Below are 9,829 nucleotides of genomic sequence, written 5' to 3'. Positions count from 1 at the left end.
CTGCAAAGGAGTTAGGGAATGTTTCCTACCACCCTTCTCAATTGTAAACACATTCTTGACACAATCGTGCACAACCTTGCAATCATACTACCAAAGTCTACCAAGAAACACATGACAAATGTTCATTTCTACAATATTGCACAACACTTGATCCTTATACTTCCCAATCTAGAAATCAATAAGCTACTACTCCCTCACTTCTAAAGGATGCTCACCTCATAAATAGCCAATCCTATAAGGATAAGGATCTCTCACTCTCTTCAAACCAAGTTTATGAACTATCTCCTCAGAAAAAAGGTTATTAGTACTACTACCATCCACAATCACATTGCAAACTTTACCACTAGACATACAACAAGTCGTAAATAGATTACTCCTCTGAGAAGATTCTAGTGTCCTCTAACCAACCAATAATCATCAAGCCAATAAACTCTCTCCTTGCTCAGGTTCATGGTCTTCAACCTAATTCACAATAGCAACTCTTTTTTCATCATCCTTCTATAGACACTCATAAGATCTATGTCCTTCTTCATGACATCTAAAACAAGTACTCTTAAACTCACCTCAACAAGTTTTGGTTCATCTTCTACACTCGGTTTAGCCTTTGTTGAGTAGCCCTAATTCTCCTTCCCTCGAGAACTACCTTGATTCTTCCTCTTCAGCTTCTCTTCCACTCTCAAAGCATACTGATAAGCATCCTCAACCAAAGAAATATTTAGTATACCAACTTCATCCTGAATATTGAATCACAAACCATTAATGTACCGAGCTACCTTCTCCTTTGACAATTCTCTATTCCTAGACCAAATAGTCAACTTGTTCAACTCCTTGGTATAATATTTCACAATCGTATCCTTTTGCTTCAGATTTTACAACCTCTTAAACAACTCAAATTCACAATCAATAGGAATGAACTTAGCCTTCAATTTAATCACCATCAATCTCCATCTAGTGATCTTCATTTCACCTTCCTCCTCTCTGTCTCTTTGTAGTTCCTTCCACCAAAGAGAAGCATGTCCCTTCATCTTAGTTTGTACCACCCTTACTCTAAGTGGATCCTCAATATCCTCAAGCTCAAAGTAGTCTTCCAATTCACCAATCCAATCAATCAGGTCTTCAAGATTCAAAGTACTTGAGAAATTAGAAGCCTCCATCTTATGCTTCAACTTCAACTGAGATCTAGGTTTAGCAAACTAACCAACCCTATTTCCCATAGGTCTCTCCACATTATCAGTTTTGTCCTCACCATTTGATCTATAAAGTTCAATGTGTATGTATGAAATGTGGGCCTCTAAACCTCACACACACTTCAACATGATAATTACCTACAAAGTCATCCTGGAATAAACATTGAATTGTTTATCCAGGATACCTAACAATGTGACCTGTTGCCTTCTATCTAGAAGGATTTTTTTTTTTAATGTACTCGGATTCAAGGTGCAAGCAACTAGACCTTCTAAGAATGAAGGATTTAAAGAAAACTAATCTATATGAGTGTGCAAAGTAATCTAGAATGATTACACAACTAATTTAAGAACTTGTAAAAGAAACTATATTAAATATATGCATATCAAGAGCTAAATGAAATTAAGCTAAGAGTGTAAAGATATGAAAATGTATGAGCTAAATGAGTATGAAATGTAGTAGCAATTCAGTATCAATTCAAATCAACCTTTTTTCATGAGGAATTATGAGTCCCTTAAATAGAATTCTTGGAATCCATCAATGGTTGAAACCAACTCAGATTGATGGTCAGGATTGAAGCACAATTTTAGTTGTAGTGGAATATTCCAAATTTAGATGGAGTTAACTACCACAAATCTTGAGTGCAAGAAATAGTTAACTCAGATAGACTCTAGTGTGAGAGAAAGTGATTTGAATCACTTCTAATTCGAGCAATAGTTAACTAGGAATTTCCATTTTGAACTGAAGAGTAGAATTAGGAAAGATATTTAATTTAATAAAATGAGATATGACCTCATAAATATCTTTTCCATTCAATTAAATAATTTCATTCAATTGATTAGAATAAGTATATTTATTAAATTAAATAAATTTAATTCCTTAGTATATTAGCCTTAGGTGATAATTTAATTTAATAAAGTATAAATGCTTTAGATTAAATTAAATTTAAATCAAATAGGTTTCAATGCGACCAATATGAGTAAATACTATAGGAATTAAATAATAAGCATGATGAATGCAAATTAGTGTTTTCTGCATCTAATAATTAGGTCAATAAGTGAATGTTAGGGCAAGAATTAGCATTGATTAGATAGACCAAAATTGGTATAATGACAATGAGCCAATTTTGGGGTATTACACAATGTCTTTAGCAACTTCTTCATAACCATCTTCAATACCTACATGCCAAGGTAGACCACCTAAAGAACTCACAATTTCAGAAATCATGTCACTCTTCATCAAGACAATCTCATATCTAAATTATGCTCTAATCTTCTCGAGATGCTTTCCTCCATAACATCACTAAGATCATCAATTTCCCTAGGGTCCAATCTTCATGGAGCCATCTTCCAAGATTTTTGCAAACCCTAAGCAATAGATCCACCAATCAACTCCACAATACCAAGATCCTTATGTAAATTGCCTCAACTTCACACTTGGTCTACACACTTAAGAACAACCTTTTCTCTGATACCACTTGATGTAGTGCAAGGTAGGAGAATCCCCAAAAGAGATGTCCTAGCCCCCAAAAAATAACCACATAGTAAGAGATAAATAATAATGCAAGATCTTATATCAAATCATAACTCTTTATTCATAAAATAACTAATTACATGCAATGTGCCAGGCTATAAGGCCTTCCTAGTTACTGCCAAATATAAAGCAAGTAATAGTTCTACAAGATATCTTAAGATCCAATCCAAACCCAAGCTAGTCTAGATCCACACTCTGGTAGAAACCTCCAAGGAAGATCCAAGTGGTACTCACAAGCCCTCCAAGCAATATCCTTGTTTCCAAAACCTCAGCTACTAGATCCTCTTAAAATTCGCTCCTCTACCAGCTCCTCTTCTCCAAGATGGATGAATGATGACTAAAGACTTCACCACAACTCCTACTTATACAAACCTAAGCCAAAAGTCATCCCAGTAAGCTACAAACTCCCTTACATTAAATACTTGAAGAGCCACAAGTTAGCCTCTAGTAGAAATTAAATACCAAATGCCTTTAAAGGCTTACAATACCTATTAAATACATCAAAATTAGTTATCCAAGACCCAAATAGGTCCGCTCAACTCCACAAAAAATCCATAAACATTTAGGTTAGCCAAATACCCTAGGATGCTCCTACATCAACAATCTTACCCCTCATTGAAATTCGTCCTTGGCCTAAACAGCTCTGATGGAAATTTTATTTGTGAATCTCAGATATTCACCGAAAAGGGTATCCAAATCTGAACTTCAAGTCATTGCCATATACTTTTATCTACAAGAAAAATGGTTTTTGTTAAGACAAGGAAAACACCAATTTAGAATCAACCTTGAAATGTAATTGAAATTGCAATATGTATAAACAAAGTAATAGAACTATTCACCTTTCTTATGTTGAAATCCTTGTGGAGGATTCAACTCCTTGAATCCACAAGTAGGGATGCTCCAAATGAATATAGAATTGTGTTTAAGATGTCTCAAATCAATGATAATAGATCTTCAACACCAATCTTGAATGGATCTTAGCATAGGAAGAGGTTTGAATGAAAGTGGATGGAGAAATCTTCCACAAGAGGGGTCTATAGAGATTGAATCCTTCAATGGCTAATAATGGATCCCCTTGATGAATTGGATGCTTGAATGCTTGATAATGAATCTTCCAATATCATAATGCATCTTAGAGAAAATGAGAGGAGGAAGCTTCCTATATAGCGATCTAGGGCACAAACTTCTAGAGAGGCTGACATTGGAGAATTAAATCCCAATTAACCTTAACCACTAGAAATGAACTTAGATTAAATACAATTTAAGAGTTTACCATTCTGAAATCTGAATTGGTCAACCCAGTAATAGGAAAAATAAAATTTCTAAAGTCAAACATATTGGACCTCTGAAACTTGAAATTTGGACCTGGGGTCAGAGTCAAGGTCAATTCTTCCCTAAGTTAGAGTCAAAGTCATCCTTGATCTAGGTCAAGGTTGAGGTTGACCTTGACCCATCAGGTCCTCATTGACCAAGTAAGTCAAAGTCTTCAGTTTCTTAGAGAAAGTTGCTACAAAGAGGTTGTAAATAGGGGGAGAGAAGCAAAACAAGGGGGTAATAGCCATATCCATGCAAAGACCTTTTCAAGGTGCTTAACATGACCCCAAACCACTTGCTCAAAGGGCTAAATGTTCTTATCATGGAAGTGCTTCCATTTTAAGATGATACTATATTGTCCAGGTAATGATTAGATATTGCATTCACATTAAGTCATAATAGGATTGAGAAGATGATCCATTTATGTTACTTCATACTTGTTTTATTGAACATTTTGTTTAACATAATCAATAATACTAGAATTATACAGCTACAAGTAGTACTCTTGTTTATTTTATTTAATCATATACATTTAAGGCTATTATTTTTCTTAAAATTAGACTGTATATATTTTATTTAATCATAGTATAAAATTTTTGTATTAGTGTTATTTATTATTTGGATAAATCTCTATATTTTTTATGTAGTTTGATAAAATGATAATGATGGACAAAGTGTGGTAATTGAAAGGTCAGATTTGGATTACTCAATTGCTCAATTTATTGAGTTCATCTCTAACATGATTCTGATTATGTGTAAGAGGATTATATGTTTCTTATTGTTTCCAATATCTATGTTGATTCTAAATATGTGCTCTTGCTTGCTTTTAGCACATTCTTTGACAACAATTTACCTTTTGGTTGTTGTTAGAGCTTAAGCTTCATAATCAATGTAAGTTAATTTGCATGGTAGTAGAATTTTTTGAATTTATCAACACAGTGCTAAGTGGAATCTAAAAAAATTGAATTTCAATTCTCCATTGGGAACATAATCATATTTTATTCTTTAATTTTGGATGCAATAATGAGGGTTTTAGCTCAAGCCATGGGAGAGCATTTGAGTTGTGAACATAAATTTGGGAACATTTGAGCTAGAAACAACATCTAATCTTTTTTAAGTCTCTCTCCTCTAAAGACCCAATATACAAAGCCATTATTATCATGAGTAGACTCACTCTCCATAGACAAATTCAATCAAAACTATTCATATGAAACTAAGTATGCATAAATTTGTTCTTACAGATTATATTATCTCTTGGTGATTGAGTAAAGATCAAATATAGTTTTCCAAGGTGATAAAATTTCTTATGCAGATGTATGTATGTATGTGTATATTTATACATATGTATGTATTTTTGCCTCACTTTTTGGCCTCTAACCAATTATCAAAGTGGATTTGTACTTTAGTGAGGTCCTAGGCATGTTCTAGTTTAGGTCTGAACCCCTTTAGGGAGAGGGAGTCTTCATCGGATTTTTCATTTTTCCCTTCTCTGTATTTCATAGTGAGGTGGTTTTGTCCCTTTGAGACAAAGGATTTTTGTGAGAAGATTAGTACCCAATCTGATTAAGATTTATGAAACATGTAGAGATCATTTTCAAGAGTTAAATTCTACTTGTGGTTCATCATTTTCTCTATGAGAATAGAAACTTGCAAAATTTTGGACTTCACCTTCTCCTCGGAGAGTTTTCAACCTATGAAGGTGATTTCTTGTGAAGAGCACCAAATGATGTGTACTGGTTGAAATAAGAAGATAATGAGATGCCTTATGGTAAATTCCTATTTCCACTATGATATTCTACCTCAAGAAGCATTCAAGATTCATCACAATGCTCATAATCATCTCAAGTAGAAAACTCAAAACTAACTTCTCCATGACAAGTTTTCAACCCATGAAGTCTGTTTTCCACCAAAGGCAATTGTAAAGGAAAAGAAACAAGGAGTGGGTCCCTTTTAATTTTTGCACTCATTTTGAACTTCTCCAAACCCAAAGGAAGTATTAACTCAAAAGATAAAGTTGAAAGAAAGACTGAGTGAAGAAATGAAAATTGTCTTCTCCTTGGCAAGTTTTCAACCCATGAGAATAATTTTCTGCATTTTATAGAAAATCAAGTTTATGAATGAATTAAACCCACATTACATATGCAAAGTATCTTAAGAGGATAATATAAGTGATTTAACTATTGTGGGAAAGTGCTATGAAGCAGAATTTGATTGGACTAATATTTTCCTATGGAGTACTCTACTCATGACTTCCTAAAACTTAACTGGGAAATGGAAAAGTAAGTGCAAAAAGATAGAAAGTTACCATTGGGACAACATAATAGTGAAAAGACATTGAGTTCCCATTAGGAACCCCAAATTTACTATTTCAATGAATTTATCCTTCAATTCATTTGTGTGGTATGAATCTTGAAGATCAACGGGTGAATTCAAACTCCTATATAGATGGAAACATGAACAGATACAAACTACCGCTCGTTCTTGAACTATTATTCTGTTAATTTGCACAACTTTTTCAAATAGAATTTTATGTGCATTCACCACTCTCATTTTCTTCTAGATTCAAATTTAATTTATTTTCAGACAAGAATGGCAACTAAGTTTGTGGGTTTTGACATATTGAACAGAATTAAGTCTGCCTTGCAGAATTTCATGGATACCTCTCTCCATTTCTATGATATGCAAGACTTCCAGAAGAGGATGAGATCAGAGCCAATACATCCCATAACTAAGAATCTTTGAGAATGTGGGCTAGTAGAAGTAGTTGGTTTTCCTATGGTAGTCCAAGCTCTAGAGTTGATTACCGAATGCTTAAATCACTACAACCTAGACACCAGACAAATTGTGTTACTAGATGATATGGTGTTGATCTCCATTGATAGGCAAACTATAGTAAATTGCCTCTGAATTCCACAATGGGAAGAATTCTTAGATTTGACCATAGGAGGAGCAATTTCTAAGTTCTCCTTAAAGAAGATGGTTTGGAGGAAGGAGGCTATGTAGTCCTGGTTTCAAAAGTCATGGAGTGCCAAGAGTAAGGTCCCCAAAAATCTATTTGGTACTAATCTCAAACCCGAGATTGTTGACATCCTGGTCATGTTGCATAGAGTGAGAGGTGAAGTAGAGGCTTTAAAGTTTATTGAGAAATATTTATTTTTATTGCAAGTTATATTCTTTGATACTCAATATATTGATTGGGCTCACAAGGTAAGTAAGACTCTATTTAATGCTCTGAGGAATGCTAAATTCTACAACACTTTCTACTTGTCCTCATTCCTAATTTACATTTTAGCTTCTCTTCAATTATGGATAGGCCTTCCAAGAGTGGAAGAGTTTCCTGATGATGTGAAGTCTTATGAGTTCTACCCTTGCTTACAATTGGAGAACAACTATGTAGAGTACACTAAAGTTAATGATGCATTTACCATGAGAATTTGCAGGGAGCTCCAGAGATGCCCAAAGAGGAGATTCATCCCAAAAGAAATGGTGGATATTAGCCAGTTTGGAAGCTATTTTATCCTGTTCTCATCTTTCTCATATTTGCATCTTGCAACTTTCGATCGATTCCCCTTGAAGCTACCCAAATATTCAAGTGACATGATTGTGTTGATCAAGATCGTGAGGCACACAATCTAAGTGAATGTGTTGAGTAGGAGCATATGTATAGTAATACACATCTGACTAAGTTAAGAGGCACTCCTATTAGTCTGGATCCTTACAAGGATGCTAAGGAAGACCTAGAAAACATGATGGCCCGAATCATCAAAAGAACTAGAAAGTGGGTTGAGTGGACTATTGTGAGGAGGAATAGAAGTAAAAGCACACCAACTCAAGCTTCTTTAGCAGCTGCAACTCCTTCCCCCTCTCAAGGTGGCACTATAGGTGTAACCTTGGCCATTGCTTAGGGACCAGTTCAACCATCAGGGGGAGGTGACCAACTTCATGATAAGAAAATCCCTATGGGTAAGACTTGTCAAGATGGCTCCCTACCAGTTATTGGAACTAAAACTAATGCTGAGAGAAGAAGATGGAGAAGCCAAAAGATAGTGCTATTACCCCAATCCACTCTCCTCATGTCACCCTAGTTCCCTCACCTCATAATAGTCCAGTTTCGCAAGTAAGTGCTACACTTTTTCTACTAAGTACCTCTCTAATGTAGATAGTGGATTCGGGAGATGGAGGGAGTAGTAGTAGTGAATCCACTAAATCTGATGAGGCAACTAAGAAAACCTTAGAGGTCAAAAAAAGCTAGAGCTCTTCCATGCTCATTTCTCAAGCTCCAAAGAACCCCTTCTCCTCGACTGTGATGGCAATCACTCTAGTCAAGAAGAAGATATTTAGCATAGACTTACTTAGGACAACCTCCAAGGTTATAGGCATAGATTCCTGGTTAGAGGACACTTTAGAGAAGAAGAGAAAGAGAAATGATGATGTTGTCCCCAATAAGGACACCTTATCTCTTGTAGTTCACTTTAGAGCTGCTTTGAGTAAGATCAAGAAGCCAAAGACCTTGTCTATCCTTGGACAAGATCCTAAAATTGGGCACCTAATAATGGAGATTGAAAAGCCCACCAAGGATGGATAGATTGAAGATATATCCACAGATGATTTCACTTTGCACTCAGTGGATCTTGGCAAGGTCATACATGAAACCAAGGTTGTCTTGTGGAAGTCAACCAATGAAGTAATTTAAGGGCAACTGGAGAGCCTCAAGTTGTCAAAGGTTAGGATGAAGGCAACGATTCAAGAATTGAATGGATTTATTAGACAATTGGTTACTCTATTGGTGAGCATCTCTAGGGGATCTATGACTACTAATCCTACTATTGCGGATGTTCAAGAACTTATATCTCAGCTCTAAGAAGATAAGCACTTTGGCCAAATTGGTAAGGATTAGACTGGGAAGCTCAAATTAGAGGGAGTCTCTATCATAGAGAAAATTGGCAATGTCATTTTAAGATTAAAAATAGAGAAGGATAACATCTCAACAAATAGAAATACTTTGGCCAGAGAAAGAGTGAAGAGTGATGGTTGTATCTCTCTTCTGAGGAAAATTATTCAAATGAAGGCAAAATAAGTTGTCAAAGCAAAGATATTGCCCAAGGGAGATGAACTTTTGTTGGAATGGCTTTAGAGCATAGTAGTTCAAATAAAAAATGATCCTGTTAGTAGCGAAATGACTTAAGGAGATAGAGGATAAAGTAAAGAAGGACCAAGATAGAGATTTTGAGCTCATGAAGGGACTGCATACAGATTTGCAAACTAGCGACTAAGGGAAAGGAATCATTGTGTAATGCCCTGCCAAGGGATCCGAAGAATTAACTTAGAATTTCACTAAGTTTGGTAACATTTTTTTTTTTCCTCTTAAAATTACATGAAAGTAAATACCACATATAACTTATTCACAATAATGGAACCAATAGCAATGTCCATCTAGTGAGCAAACATAATATGCACAACAGATTACATTCTTTAAGATCCCTTAACGTTGAATTACATACATGAATCCATCTAATACAACATCCACATGAAATAATAATGATAAGTCCAATGTTCAATTATTATATATCCAAATGCTCATTCATCCTCTGTACATGTCACAGGGTATGAAGGCTTAAAAGAATATACATATGTGAAACTAGGTACATCATTCTATTCTAATCCATGATACATCTAAGTAAGATAATCACAACATCATAAAAGCCATATACATCCATCATAAAGATCAAACAAAATGAACTAAGTGCATGGTTCCTCCCAACCGTTAATAGCATCATTAGACCATCGTGGGCCCTAG

This window comes from Cupressus sempervirens, chromosome 8 (assembly GCF_028749045.1).
Source record: "Cupressus sempervirens isolate cs-2001-9-10 chromosome 8, ASM2874904v1, whole genome shotgun sequence".
In the NCBI taxonomy this organism is placed as follows: domain Eukaryota; kingdom Viridiplantae; phylum Streptophyta; class Pinopsida; order Cupressales; family Cupressaceae; genus Cupressus; species Cupressus sempervirens.
Note: the sequence above shows the minus strand (reverse complement) of the source record.